Raw genomic sequence first — 7,803 nt, forward strand, 5'->3', positions numbered from 1 at the left:
AACCATTTTTGAAGTTCTTAACTTTCTTAACTTTCTAATGCAAATTTTGAACAAATCTTTTTCTATGATATATATATATATATATATATATATATATATATATATATATATATGCAATCTAATTTGAATACGATGAAATAAATCAATGGCATTGTTACTTCATCAGAAATGAATACAATTTTGATAAAATTTGCCAAAATTTAAAATAATTGAGATCAATCTCTATAAGTGAAAAATAAATATCAATAATATTTTAATCACGTTTATAATATGTATCATAGAACAAATTAAAAAGATGCGTAACAGTTGGCCGGCTCGTTAACCAACCGGATGTTTAGCCCCGCCCATTCCTTGAACCGCCCATTTTATTTATGCCCTCGGAGGACACTTACACGTCTATGATACTTATATTAAAGAAAGTATATAACAAATAATAAATTATTATTACGTTTGTGTATACGTAGATTTTTTAAAAACATATATGCAGGTATAATCTTATAAAAAAGAAAAAATAAAAAGAAAAGAAAGGTAATATAATCATAGATAATATATAATAAGTAATATAATCACCGATCAATATTTTCTCGAACTTTTGCTATTTGACAAAATATCTAATTAATTAAACATATTACGAATTATTTAATCATGATAAAAAAAAGAAAAGAAGAGCTCGTTCGAGTATCTTTAAATAATAATATTATATGTGTTGTTAAAATATTTGAAATTTCATTGAGCGTTTAAAATATTGAAAAAAGAGAGAAATATAACAAATAAATAAATAAATAAACAAAAATTATATAAGTACTTAACTAAGTATATATTTTTTTCTCCGAAGGATTATAATCAAGGAACGATATCCTTTGAGCCGATGGTTTATCTCGCAGACATTCGATATCGTTCGATTTTAACTGTAGGTTTGCCCCATCGAGGACAGTCAAACGGTACGATGTTTATTCATCTGGGCGCGTGACGAGGCGTCGAATGACCGGTTAATAAAATAATGACATCGTATGTCTTTATCGGTCTTATCGATCCGCACACTCAATTTTATTACGATCCTTGAGACACTTGATACTTGTGGACTCGACAAATTTCAATTATCGAATCTCACCATCAGAAAATTAGTCTGTCGATGGTTCGTGAAAATAAAAAAGAAAATAAAAAAGAGAAAAAAGATCATAGATGAAAGATGAAAGATAAAAAGATGAAAGTCATAACGTGATGCCGTTGTTTTAGAAATATGATCTCTCTGAAAGAATGATCGCGTCATTCGTTTAAAACGTGATATTTTATTATTCCATTTAAAACCAGATAGATAGTTTTTCATTTAATTACGTGGATATTTAAAACGATTATAAATGAAAATTTTGTTGGGTTCGTTTGTTAATTTATTAATGTTAACGATATTATTTTCATATTTTTAAACGAACGAAGACTCGTGTCTATATCGTGAAGAGAACGGTATAACTTGATGTCACCCTCCCTTTTCCTGGAGGACAACGTGCGCCATTCGACCATGTATTCTCCGAGAGTTTGTTTGCTTTACGATCTATCCGCTGAAAGAGATGCGACACAGCCATCTTACTTTTCCCTCTCTTCTCGTACTTATATATGTAGGTACATAGACGCATACGTAACAACAACGATCGTGAATAGATCGCAGGAAATTCTTTATTTCATCTTGTATTATCTCGTCTAGTTATAACAAACGTAGCATGAATTATATCATTTCGTATATTACGTATAATTTCGTAATATGAAATCATAAACATTTTATACCCCTCAGATAACCGCAAATTGTATATTAGTAATTTTGATATCCGATTGTGAATGTTTTGAAATTGAATAAAAAAAGGTTTATGAATATTAAAATGGAAAAAAGTTTGATGAAATAAATGTAATCAAGATAAATTTTTATCTATAGATATCTAAAATATCTGAAAATATATTTATCTATAAAATTATCAAGACAGATATTTATTTATAAATACCTATTATCGTAAATGTAACTTGGTACGATTTTGTTAGATAATATATCATTTACAAATTTAATTTTCTTTTTATATTTGATAGATTGATATCTACTAATAAGACAAAAATTACATAACGTATGAAATATACCATTTTGTATATTAGCTCAAATTTCATAATACAAAATCATGAATATTATATTTAATAATATATCTTTATATTAGATACAAGTGTAGATATCAAGATTGTGGGCATATTATGGAATTGAATAAAAAAAGTTTTATAAACATTGAAATGGAAAAAAGTTTGACAAAATAAATGTAATTAAGATAAATCAATAATACTTAAATATCTCTAAATGCCTACTATTTTAACTGTAATTTATTATGACTTTGTTAGATAATGTACAATCTGCTAATAAAATTTTGTTTATAATTGGTATATAAATACTAGTGACTAAAAATAGTTCAACAAATTCTTTTTACGATTTAATGTTTACAAAATCAAAAAGAATTTACATCTTAATTTATGTAAAATATCAATTTATATGTTTACATCTAAGTAAGCCTAATACCTTCCAACTGATTTGTTTTTATCCGAAACAAAAATTGAAGTTATAGAACAGCGTTTCCGAAATTTTTTTTATGACAATACTTGACAAATTTTGAAATTTCAACGGAAAATCTAGGTGATATTATAATATATAATATACAATTCATAAGTTCCATATTAAATTTCTAATTAAGACTTTCCTTTTTTGTATCATTAACAATCAATTTTGGCAATTAAAAATATTATTTTTGTAAAATTTATAAGTACACATTCAACAATATATCTAAAGAAGTATTTACTTAACTATGGAAGCTGATACAGATACAAAGACGAAAGAAAAAAGCAAAAGAAATCCGTTTTCGTTTTTACATAAATACCATGCAAATATACAGTCCATAAGTTTCTAATTAATTAATTAAATTTCTAATTAAGAATTTTTACTTTGTATCACTAATATTCAATTCAAAGTAAAATATTATTTTTGTGAAATACATAATTTATATATTTTGTGAAGAAGAATACAGACCATGAAAGATACACATACACCATGAAAGATGATATAAAATCGAGAGAAAAAAAAAGGAAAGAAAAAAGAAAAAGAAAAAGAAATCTTTTTTCATTTTTCAAATGGTTCTTCCCACCAAAAGGGACATTAGTATTGTCAAGGATTTTCCATGCATAAGGACACTCGTTTTGATTTGTCGACTATGAAGATGGATAATAGGCCTCGTGGCTTAAGGGTTGAAAGTGGAGTGCTTGTGACTCTTTCCATCCTCCTTATTTTTCTCTTTCTCTTCCTTCTTTAGATGCTCCTGTCCAGAACCAGCGACAGGGACTATAATTTACTACCACGGACTTTCCTTTCGTGCTACACGTCGAAGGGCTTCTTCAAGAGCCTCTTAACTGAGAGAAGGTAATAATCCCTATCTATATATGTCGTAAATTTAAAGAAAAGGAAAGTCCTTGAGAAAATGCATATAATAGATACCTATAACCTTTACGTTAATTTAGATAAATATATGAAATTTATTGTTAGCAATTGCAAATATTTCTTTGATCCATAAATTATATGAAAATGTAATCTATGGATTATATTTCTATCATTTTATTGATTATATTTTTTTCTATAAATATAAAGGTTATAATTATTCTTTATTAGTATTGTAATACTAATATTTTTTGATTTCACACAGAGATACACATAGAAGTGTATTTATATTGTAATTATATATATATATATATATCATAATAAGGATAGCCTCTGTGTAAATATAGGTAGATATATCAAATTTATTGTTAGCATTTGCAAATATGTTTTTTTATCATATTTTCATATTTTTCATCTAAATACAAACGTTATAAATATCTTTTGTTTCCATAATTTTTCTAATAGTATTATTATTTTATTATGGTATTGTTATCTTTCATATATACATACATATAAGTATACTTATATAATAACTACATATATTATAATAAAATATAGTAAATATAGACACATCAAATTTATTGTTAATACGCTTTCGTTTTTATTCTTTTTAAGATTTGTAATAATAAAATTATTATATTAGTTTACAAATATTGTTTGATTTTACACATATAAGTATATTTATATTACTTATATTATAAGTGTACTTATATTACTTATAACTTATATTATAACTATACCTAATTACTTACATATATATTATAATGTACTTCTCTATACGATAATCTGAGAATACGGTTTGGATAAATCATTAAAAATAAAAGTATTGCTTGTAATCACGATTTGGATATAACACAACTTAAATGTGTCTACTGATTACTTTGAAATATTCGATTTATACAGATTTTCATATCAAAATGGTACAAATTAATCGTGCTGTTAAAGACTTCATTGTACATTATAACAATATTATTGTATTGTAAAATCGCGAAGAAAGACGATAACAGAACTTTATTAGAACTATTTACAACAATATACCTACAATGTGGCTTTTCAATAATCTATTTGGTTACGACAGATCGCGTGGGCACGTCTTTTTCAGTCGGATTTCTGTTGAAGACAAATGCTTGTCGTATTTTGTAAACAAATCTTAGGCGCCTGGAAACAGTCTACTTCCTTTGAGCATCCTCAGAACATCCCTCTGCTCGCTCGCCCAATATATAGGAATGTATGTATTATACTATACAAATATTTTATATCGTATATAACCATATACAATATATATACTATTTTTATATCTATATTATCTATATATCTGTTTATCTATACACCTACCTATCTGTATAAAATTGCATAAAATTTATCTAATATATAATTGTTTCGAAAGTTGATCGTTTCTATTTATTCGTTCAGTATTTTTATCAATTCATAACAAATGTTTAGCAAAATAAATATTCTGTAGGTACATATTAATAGTTTGATTAATATAAATAATGAAGTATCAGGATTGAGTGAGAATTGCGTCGCTTATATTACGTACTAATATTTTATTATAAATATTGATCGTTTATTTAAAATATAAAGTAAATTTTTCAAAGATACTGATTCAATAAGTTGTTTGGATTTTTTAATGTCAACTTGGTCCTTTCTCTTTGTACTACAAAACACTGAAAAATTATAATCTTTTTATTTCATATTCAATGTTACTTCATATAAATGATTAATCAAAATCGGAGTTATCGAAGATATTAATAATGGAGAAGAATGTGATCAACGATGACGTCTATGATATTTATTTCGCTTAGATATGTATGCACTTAACGATTAATCGTTTTGATTAGACAAGTATCAATCGATTTTTTAAACATGAAAAGCACCGTTTAAGTGTTGGTAAGCAAAAGCACCCAAAGAAAACAGTTACGGTCGCACATGTTACTAAGCATAGGAAAACCTCAGACCGGAACCAGAGATTGCTACTGGTCGTTTCATGTGGTAGTTACAAAATTTTACGTGTTTACATTTAACAGGGTCACATCTTCTTTTAATCGTGCGAAATCCGTCCTTTTTCAGTTCTTTGTGACATTTTTTAATCGATAAGAAGTGTAATTTGATTTAATTCCTTGCCGTTGACGAGCTCTTATTAATCGATCGTATTAATACAATACTATTTGGAATTTATTTATTATTTATACTATATCTATATTATAGCATTGTTTATAGTATTTTGGAATTTATATATCTATTAGATATATGAACAAATTTCTGAATCGATTAAATCAAAGTAATATATAATATATAAATCCTCTATAATATCAAATTTGCATTCGAATAAAAACAAATTTCTTAAGACTTGTATTAGGCTTGCTTTAATTTAAACGTACAAAATTTTCTATAAATTAATATGTAAATTTTTTTTGATTTGATAAACATTAAGTCGCAAAATGATTTTGTCAAGCCATTTTCGTTGAACTAATAGATGTCTATCTAAGAATTATAAAATAAATTACTCAATTAATAAATGGTATGTTATCTAACAAAGTTACGACGGGTTACGATTAAAATACATAATATGGATATTAAAAAAGTGTCATTATTGTAACAGAATTTACAATGAGTTGAATGTTAAAAAGTCTTGGAAAAACAAGAATAGAAAAGATTATTTTATTTTCACAAGTTTCTTTCGAAACAATAAGAATAATAATGCTAATTAAAATGATAATTGTTATTTTGAAACGATGAATCTATTATCTATAAATTTCGAATATTTCAATAAAAATACATTTCAAAAAAATCTGTAAATAAATCACTTCAAGATGAATATAGCACGATAAAATTTAACAAATATTATTCGCTACATAAATAGATACAGAGAGACTTATATATAGATAAATTCATCGTATTTTTTTCATCGTTTATCTTCAATTCCGATATTAATTCATCATTTTTAATTTGGCAATTTGGAAAATCATTATTAACACAGAGAAATATTATATTATAAAGAAGTACTTACTTACATGCAGGTAAAATATATATTTATTTCCATCGGACATCTTTGATTCTGATATTAATTTGTCATTTGTAATTTGACAATCAAAAACGATTTAACACGACAGTTTCATTTCAACGACATATATATTTATTTGAAAATACACCAATTTTTTCAAAGAAAGTATATAACCGTGATAAAAATGTTTCACATTTCATAGGTACGAATTAAACGTAATGAAAGAAAAGCTTTATTCCAGTTTAGTTTTTTGCTATTCACATGTTATTTTTCGAAATTTTAAGCCGTAAGATAACACGAAGTCTCATCCTTTGAAAAGCAGACTATCGCTTCCATCTTACGTTATCCAGCTAACAGATCGCAAAGAAAAGGGAATGGAGAGACCGCGACTCGACGTAACCGTAGTCCCGATGCTTGTGGAGAACACGTGAAAGCCTGACGGCCACCCAAGCGGCCATCAGACGTGCCGACGAGATATTCTGTTTACACGATACCGTAATTTTATACCGCTGATCGTGGCTGCGCCTTACAAACCCTACGGACTTCCCTACGCCGTTTCCCTACGTTACAGTACGCATCACTCGCGTCCCTACATCCGCCACGGTCAAAGGGTATATATCGCAACCCCACAATAACCCTGACATATCTAAAAAAGTCCAATATATCGGAAATTGCGTTACATCAATTTTTGTTAACTATTCTTTTATTAAATATGATATATACGTATTTAAGAGTACTTAACATTAATATATTATTTTTAATTTCCTGATACAAAATAATATGCATCTGAGGATTATTATATATTATATCACGAAAAAAGAACGGATCGATATTTTTCTCTCTTCGTATTAGAATGGAAAATAATCAAAATTCGGTTTTTATATTTTTAGGAAGAGGAAATTGCGAAAATATAAACGATAATGAAAATATACACGTAATCATACTCTATTGATTTTTTTATTTAATCCATTCTTTTATTTAATATAATGTATAACTAAGAATACCTAAGTACCTAAGAGTATTTAACGTTAATAAATTATTTTTAGTTTTCTGATACAAAATAATATCCATCCGAGGATTATTATATATTATATTACGAAAAAAGGTGGATCGATATTTTTTCTCCTCATGTTAGATTGGAAAATAATTAAGAGTCAGTTTCTATGTTTTTATGAAGAGGAAATTGCGGTAATATAAAATTTCACGATAATGATAATAAATACGTAATCATACTTTATTAATTTTTCAACTTAAGTTATTCTTTTATTAGATATAATATACCTTAAGGATTTGCGATATATTGGACTTTTTTAGATATGTCAGGGTTATTGTGGGGTTGCGATATATA

This window comes from Vespula vulgaris, chromosome 22 (genome assembly GCF_905475345.1).
Source record: "Vespula vulgaris chromosome 22, iyVesVulg1.1, whole genome shotgun sequence".
Classification (NCBI taxonomy): Eukaryota; Metazoa; Arthropoda; class Insecta; order Hymenoptera; family Vespidae; genus Vespula; species Vespula vulgaris.